Below are 8,300 nucleotides of genomic sequence, written 5' to 3' on the forward strand. Positions count from 1 at the left end.
AGCTGAGTAGTCGTACGGGAGAGAAAAAAGGTTGCGGTGTGCTTATTCATTACAAACACAATAAAATGCTGTCTTCAGTATTTAGCGAAAAAATGATCTCTATAATGATTTAATAATTAGCATAAAATGTTTTCAGAATTCTCACCAATAATATATATATATATATATGTATATATTTTTTAAAGCAAAGGAGAAGAAGATAATCTCTCTCTCTCTAAACATCACGGGCAACTAATTTTGATATTAATTATCCTGTGAAAGAGCTGAGCAAGCCATGAAGTTGTTCTTCCTCCTCACAATAGATAGGCTTTTATTATTTGAAATATTATTATATCATTTTTATGTATAATTTAGAAATTATGTCAGATTTTAATGAGATTTAGAACATTACATTTGATTTATACATCATAACATTACAAGTATGTTGTACATATTAACATCCATTAGATAATAATTGTTATTCAATATGTTCACAATATACCATATAGCATGTGTTTGAGATCAGATCTTAGAAGTTCAGAACTTTAAGTTGTTCTCTATTGTTTAAGTTTTTTTAATGACATTTTTTATGAAACTGCTAACCAAATTATTCATTTCTTTTTGTGCTTCTGTTTTCTTTCAAAATAAAGAATAAGAGATTTTCCATAAAGACTTCACAAAGAAAGTGTTTTATAATGTCTCTCACTCTTTCTCTCTCTCTACAAAAGAATTGAGCACTCTATAAAGTATAATGGACTAACAAAATTTTGCTGCTCAAGAGATCAAATAACCAGGAAAACACAAAACAGAGAGAAGACCAGTACTGGGTGGAGTGCACCATCAAATAAAGTAGTATCCACCTCATCCCTACTTAGAGAGAAACATAGATTCAAGTCATCCCAATTGCCTCCAACAATCTTCTGCAGCTGCATGGTGGAGATTGGTGTCAAAATGAGGTGGCTTGAGTTCAAGAATTGACAAATGACTCAACAATGTGATGTCAGGAGGCACAACCAGACCAAACAATGGTGTTCATGCTGATGTGTCTCATATGAGGGTGTAATTAGAGAACAACTGCATCAGGTTGTGAAGAGCTTCAGGATAAAATTTCCTAGCAAACAAGTAGCAAGGTCTCTTCATTCCATTCCACAAACAAGGTTTCACAGTCACCACTTTCTGCAAAATAAATAAATAAATACATGATTGATATAAACAAAAAAGAACTCAATACTACTGTTGAGGTTGGTCTTTGATTATAAAACACTGGAAGGACAGTTAAATAGCAGATTTGGTGTACTCAGGTTTGAGTGATTAGTTTCTCTTCCGGATTATGTTGTATAATTGTTAGCTGAAAACAGATAGCAGCAAAGATTTTGTGATGATAAATACAACTCAAACATGGAAAGAAAAGAAAACAAATATTTAATAGCTTCAACAGTAACAGTATTCGGAACACTGCATAGTCGATCACCTGGAAATAGTCTTTGCTTGAAGTGTGAGTACTTATACTTGAAGGCAGAATGAATCTGGTGAATTAAGAGAGACGAAAACTACTAAACAACATAGATCAATAAAGAGAGACCAAAACACTTATGTAAAGATTTACCAAATAACTAAATGGAATAAGGCCGGCAAAAACAAAGACTAATGGTCTAAAACTCAATGGAATTAGCGCGACCTACAAGTTTCAACAAGAATAAACTGATTTATCTTTTAGATATCTAAAACTTGCTCAATATCAGACATGAAACGGTTTAGACAATAATATCTTGAAGGTTAGTGGTCCACAATGACAATAACAAATACCTGAGACCACTTTTTCACGTGACAATTAAACATTCCGAGAAAAACTGTGAGTGAATCAGTGATCCTTCTTTATGCTTTAGCCAAAACCCAAAAGATCAACAGTTCAACTTAGTCAGCATGAATCCTAACCCTTTCTGGAAATGTCATGTGCCAACACAGTGAATCAATGTATATTTTGTCCCATTTCAATTTCCATTTGTGACAAGTTGAAGTCCCACCTACTGAATTGCCATTCTAGTTTATCTTTCGTATTTCCTGAAAAAGACATGTTCCAACATGAAACAATTTAGCATATACTTTTGATTTCAAACTAATTACATATTACCCCCCATAATTAGCTACCTTTAGCATCTCGATCCCTACACTTCAGAAATTTACATTGGCATCCCTATAGGGTTGCTATGCATCTACATCGACGTCGATGCAGTTGCCGAGAAGGGGAAAGGGTCACCGATGCAGATGTAAAGCGACGCTACTCGGCATATGCATCGATGGCCCTTTTGCTCGGCAACTACGTCGCGCCGACATAGATGCAAAGTGGCATCGCTCAGCATCTGCATCGACGGCCCTTGCAGATGTAGAGCGATGTTGCTAGGCAACTACATCAACGTCGACGTAAATGTAAAGCAACGTCACTCGGCAACTACATCGACGTCGTCGCAGATACAGAGCGACGTCACTCGGCAACTACGTTGGTCGCTCTGCGTTTGCGTCGACGCCTACGCAGATGCAGAGTGACACCGCTATGCATCTACGTCAACATTGATGCAATTGCCAAGCGACGAAAGAGCCACCAATGCAGATGCCAAGCAGCCCTTTCGCCACTCGACAATGGCAATGATGCCGACGCAGATGCCGAAGCAGAGGCACTCTTACCTCTCACCGCTACTCTCCTCATCCACAATAGCCACCCGCAACCCCCAACAATGCCACCATCCGCCACCAACGACGTCATCCACCGCCGTCAACTAGAATGCTAAAATTACCTTTTTTTATTTTTGAATTTCCGTTGATAAAACGAACAACGTTATGGTAAATAGACCTAAATGTTTTACCTTCGTAATTATAGGGATGCCAATGAAACTTTTTAAAACATAAGGACCGAGATGCTAAAGGTAGTTAAATACAAGGGGTATTCTGTAATTAGTTCTTTGATTTCTTAAGACATATAAACACAAAACATTTATATAAAAGGCATGTGATTACAACTTGGGCATGAAGATGCACAATATTTCTCAAAAGATTATTTATGTTGAACCATTTTTGTTATCAAATTTGCGATCAGGTACACAAACAAACATCTAAAAATAATATATTGAGAATCACGATAATCAAAAGCGACAAATGAGACAAACCTTCATGTTATGAGGCAAGCGAATTAATAGCTCACATGTAGAGTCTCTTAGGCACCCCTTCTTCTTAAACGTCACCTTCTCCTTGGCCTTCTTGAAGTCTGCATGAGTTACCTGAGCGTAAGATGATGTAGCTACAAATTACTGAGATATGTAACTGAGGGCACTTTGGGAATGCAAGATAAAGCAAATGGGTATTAGTTTAAACTCTCAATCCAATGCAGATCAAATTCAACCAGCCGATCCAACCACTAAAGGCGTGTAGTCCAACTCAAACTAGTCAAGTGAGAGTGTCTCTTCAAAGAAGACTAGTTAATGTTCCATTTGTTGGGTATGTCCCTACCATATCAGATTTGTCAAACTTAATATTCACCAAGCCAAGGATAATATTCAAGTATTTGACGATCTTGTTTGAAAAACCTTTGATTAAAACAAACGTTTGAAAACCATCAGAATCCATATCAACAATATTAGTTTTGAATTATTCGGATTGTTTCTTATCAACTATATGATCCAACATGTGCCCAAGAGCAAGAATTTTACTTATAAGCCAAACCATATTCTTTTACGTTGAACTGATCTTATTTAGTTTATATTTTACTTTTTAAGTTGAATTTTTCTTTATTTCATTATTTAGAGCCTTGAATGATTCTCTCCCAATTGTCTCACTTCTCAAGGCTATGGAAGAGAATGAGGAAAAAAAAAACAAAGAACAGAGAATCAGAAATTAAGACGAGATCAAGACATTTCCAAGAGCCAAGGCATCACCACATCACTTCTCTATACCAGAGATAAGTTGTCATAAGAAATGGGAACAAAATAGATAAGTAGCATCTTTCCTTTCCATTTTCTATTTTTGGAGGAAGAAGAGGATCTCTATTCTAGCAGCATGACAAACTGTTTCAGTGGTCAACCACTGTTAAGACACATTGGGGGAGGATTATAGCCTATAACAAACCTTAATTAGCCTGAGTAAGGACCTATATGGATCATATGGTTCAGTACCAAATGGTGTTGTTTTTGTATTATCTTTTACTGATAATGTGTGAAAAAGGTTGGAATATTGCCCGATAAACTGGTGAGATACCAATGCAACAAGGTGTCAAGACCAGAGATCGACCGAGCTTCTAAACCTGGTTGTAGACCTTTAGACTTGAAAACACGAAGCATAGACTTGAGTGTTCAGAGATCACCAAATATGTCACCTGAACAAATTTCCAATATGCTTTTGTAAGTAAATCTCCCTCAACAGGTAAATAACATTATTACATCCAGCCCATAGAATGATCGTTGCCGGTTCTTTATTCTACTTCTTATAATAAGTTTTATCCAAAGCAATGATACACTAATAAAGATTGATGTAAAATTCAACTTCCTCAAATGGTCATGCTCCTCTTGCCCCCAAGAAAGAGAAGTAATAAAAACTTAAATCATCAAGGAACCCCCATTCGGGTAAATTAGTGGCTTTATAAAATACATACCAGGAACTATAACTGGGGTCAGAAGAAGTCATCTGGACAATATAGCTTTATAATATGAATCTGAAAAGCAATCTAATGGAGAATGTAGACTAAATACAGCTTACATGAACCATCACATTTAAATTATAAAGAAATGAGTTACCTTTATAGAATAGGAGAGGTAATATGAAAAGTTCTCCTATCTTTTAGTGGTTAACTTTTTAAGTGATCAATTTCTGAACATTAATAGGAACATAGGAAAAATTCATAAAATCCCTAGGGTATGGACAATTGACATTCAAAAGTCAATATCCATTTTAAAAAGCATGTATACATCCCAAACAAAAGGTATATAAGACCACAATAACGATTGCTGATAATATTAGTGTAATAACAAAAGCTTTATCTAACAATGACCTTCTATATAAAAGAATACAATTTTACATGTAAATATGTGACACACCTTCATCCTACGCTCTCTTAAAGCAAGCAAGCCAGATTCAGTAAAGATTGTCTTGATATCAACTCCAGACAACTCGTCCTTCGTCATGACAAATTCTTCCAGGTTGACATTATTGGCCAGCGTCATTGCAGAGGTATGTATCTAAAGAAATTAACATGAAAATAAGAATTTAGCAAGAACCCGCAAAGTGTACAAAAACATGCCCTGGTGTTCTATAAGTATCATATATTTGTTCATGAAACATAACAAACCTGAAATATACGATGTCTAGTTTTAATGTCTGGCAGCGGGAATTCAATCTTCCCATCAATATGACCAGGCCGAAGCAAGGCTAGATCAAGGCTTTCAATTCTGTTGGTTGCAAGACCTTAACATCCCCCCTTGAGTCAAAACCATTTAACTGGTTCAGCAACTCCAACATGGTTCTCTGTATTTCACGCTCACCACCAGAATGAGCATCATATCTAAAATTGGTCAGATAGAATAGTCTGATAATTTTAACTATGATTTACATACAAGAGAAAGAAAAACGTGGGACTTTTATTTCTCATCGACTGACCTTTTGGTGCCAACTGCTTCTATCTCATCAATAAAGACTATCGAAGGAGAAAGTTCATCTGCCACTCTAAACAGTTCTCTAACAAGTTTTGGGCCATCACCCAAATATTTCTGAATCAACTCACTTCCAAAAACATGTAAGAAAGTTGCTGAAATTGAGTTAGCCACAGCCTGAAATTAAGCATTCATAAATAGTATGAAAATTAGGACTTTGCAATAACCAATGCAGATACCACAGCATTCAGATCACCATGCAACACAAATTGTATGGCAAAAACCTTTTAGGTCGCAAACCTACAAGAGAAAGATAATTCCAATTCTAAAGCGAAACTCAGTTAAGCTTTTTTTTTTCTTAATTGGCCACCACCATCTAGATTGTAAATTTGTAATAATAGAAGGTCAAATTTTTTTTAAAAAAGACATCCATTGGTAAAGAAGAAGTACATAGGCAATAAAAACATCCTTTCTCATTTCTCTTCTGTATTTACTCATAATAAATGCTGGTAGATATACTAATCTATACAAATCAATAAAGTGTTGTCACTAGAGTTAGAGCCAATAAATAGCACACACAAACACATAATACAAATGTAACTAAATAGAGAAGAGGGAGGGTAAAGAACGTGTGGGGCAAAGTTGTAAAGTCCATGTTATGGAAATTCACATGCTACACTCTCACCTTGGCAAGTAAAGTTTTCTCAGTTCCAGGCTCCCCATATGGTATAACTCCCTTGGGAAGCCTAATTCCAATATCTTCATACAGCTCAGGATGAGTAAGAGGAAGTTCAACAGCGTCTTTAATTTATTGAATTTGTGCATCTAAGCCACCAATATCAGCATAAGATTCCAAATGAGCTTTTTCAACTTTCATGACAGAAACCATAGGATCAAGTTCATCCTGAAGAAGCCCAACAACAGACAAGATCTGCAAAAGACATTTTAATCTAATCACCCATTTATCCACTCAATAACAACATATCCTGATATAATATTTCAGAATTTAACAATTATGTGAACAAAAGCCACAAAGTAAGAAGCATATCATTATGTATCATGTCATGTGAAGATGCATAAAAGGTAAGGATTAGAAACATCTAAAGCACAGGCTAAAATAAAAAGGACAAAGACCAATAATTATTTTACACTTCAGTTGAATAAGATACAGGTACATAATAATTCTGTAAAATCTTCTGGATTGGAAAAATCCAGAGCTAGATGTAGCTTGACCGGTTTCTGTAAGAAATTTTAATGAAGCCAACTTGTGTTTCTAAATCATTGTAATAGAAACACAATAAAACTAATGCGGAAACGAAATAGCGTACCTCCAGCCATTGTCGCCAAGAATTTCTGCAGAGGTTTCTTCTTGAACTTTGGTTCTTCTCGGCTCAGAACTCTCGCTTTAGATGGTGTAGGAAAGCCTTTCGCTTCAAAGAGATGATTGAGCCAAGGGACCAAAATCCTCATATATATATAGATGTTCTCCCATCAAGAACATTTATCATCACCAACCCATAATGTTCAATAATTAATTCAAATTTGTAACGTTTGGACCATAATGAAGAACTTAATGATATTAAATATTTAATTTAATAATAACGGTTTCATGCATAAAGAATAAGAAACTGAAATCATTTAAACCATAATAAATGAAGAAATTCATGATAATGAATTATGAATCTTAATAAGAACGGTTACGTTATTATTAAATAAGATATTTAATAATAACCGTTATATTCTCCCACTTGGTCCATACGTTTATCTTAATAATTTGAATTAATCTTTCTCGAACAACTTTCTTAAGAAATAAATACATGAATCATAGCGATAAGTCCTCTAAGAGCGAATTTTATCATCCATGTATCACGATGTATTTAGTTTCTTAATCTTAATATGGTAATATTACTTTATGAATAAACCTTATGTTTATTCTTGGTCCAACAACAATATATTTTCTCAAAATAATGTGCACATAAATGAGAAAATTTCATAATATATAAGAGTTTCAATATCATTACAAAGTGGAACTAAGTCCCATTTTCTTTACATGATCCTTGAATTTTAGAGGTGGCAAGCCTTTAGTCAAAGGATCAGCAATCATCAATTCAGTGCTAATGTGCTCAATGACAACTTTCTTTTCTTTTACACGTTCTCTTATGGCTAAATACTTAATGTCGATGTGTTTACTTTGACTTCCACTTTTATTGTTTTTAGCCATAAAGACAGCAGCTGAATTATCACAGAAAATTCTTAATGGCCTAGAAATAGAATCCATGATTCTAAGCCCAGAAATGAAACTCTTAAGCTATACACCATGTGAAGTAGCATCAAAGCAGGAGACAAACTCAGCTTCCATGGTAGAAGTAGCAGTCAAGGTCTACTTAGCGTTTCTCCAAGAAATAGCTCCACCGGCGATCATAAAAATATATCCTGATGTTGATTTACGAGAATCAACACAACCGGCGAAGTCTGAATCTGAGTAACCAATCACATCCAGATTGTTTGTATGTCTATACATAAGCATGTAATCTTTGATTTCTTGTAGATACCTCATCACTTTCTTTGTAGCTCTCCAATGGTCCATACCTGGATTACTCTGATATTGACCTAGCATCCCCACAATAAATACAATATCAGGTCTAGTACAGACTTGAGCATACATAAGGCTTCCTACGACAGAAGCAT

General features: G+C 35.2%; 1 long non-coding RNA gene across 1 annotated transcript; it reads right to left on the bottom strand.

The window, feature by feature from the left end:
* Positions 1–5,063: 5,063 nt before the first annotated feature.
* LOC135628842 (uncharacterized) lies at positions 5,064–6,544 on the bottom strand. The gene is made up of 3 exons (XR_010493026.1): positions 6,298–6,544; positions 5,312–5,789; positions 5,064–5,201 (listed from the first exon to the last, which is right to left on the bottom strand). It is a non-coding gene; the product is annotated as an uncharacterized LOC135628842 (long non-coding RNA).
* Positions 6,545–8,300: the final 1,756 nt, after the last annotated feature.

Source organism: Musa acuminata, chromosome BXJ3-1, assembly GCF_036884655.1.
Source record: "Musa acuminata AAA Group cultivar baxijiao chromosome BXJ3-1, Cavendish_Baxijiao_AAA, whole genome shotgun sequence".
NCBI lineage: Eukaryota > Viridiplantae > Streptophyta > Magnoliopsida > Zingiberales > Musaceae > Musa > Musa acuminata.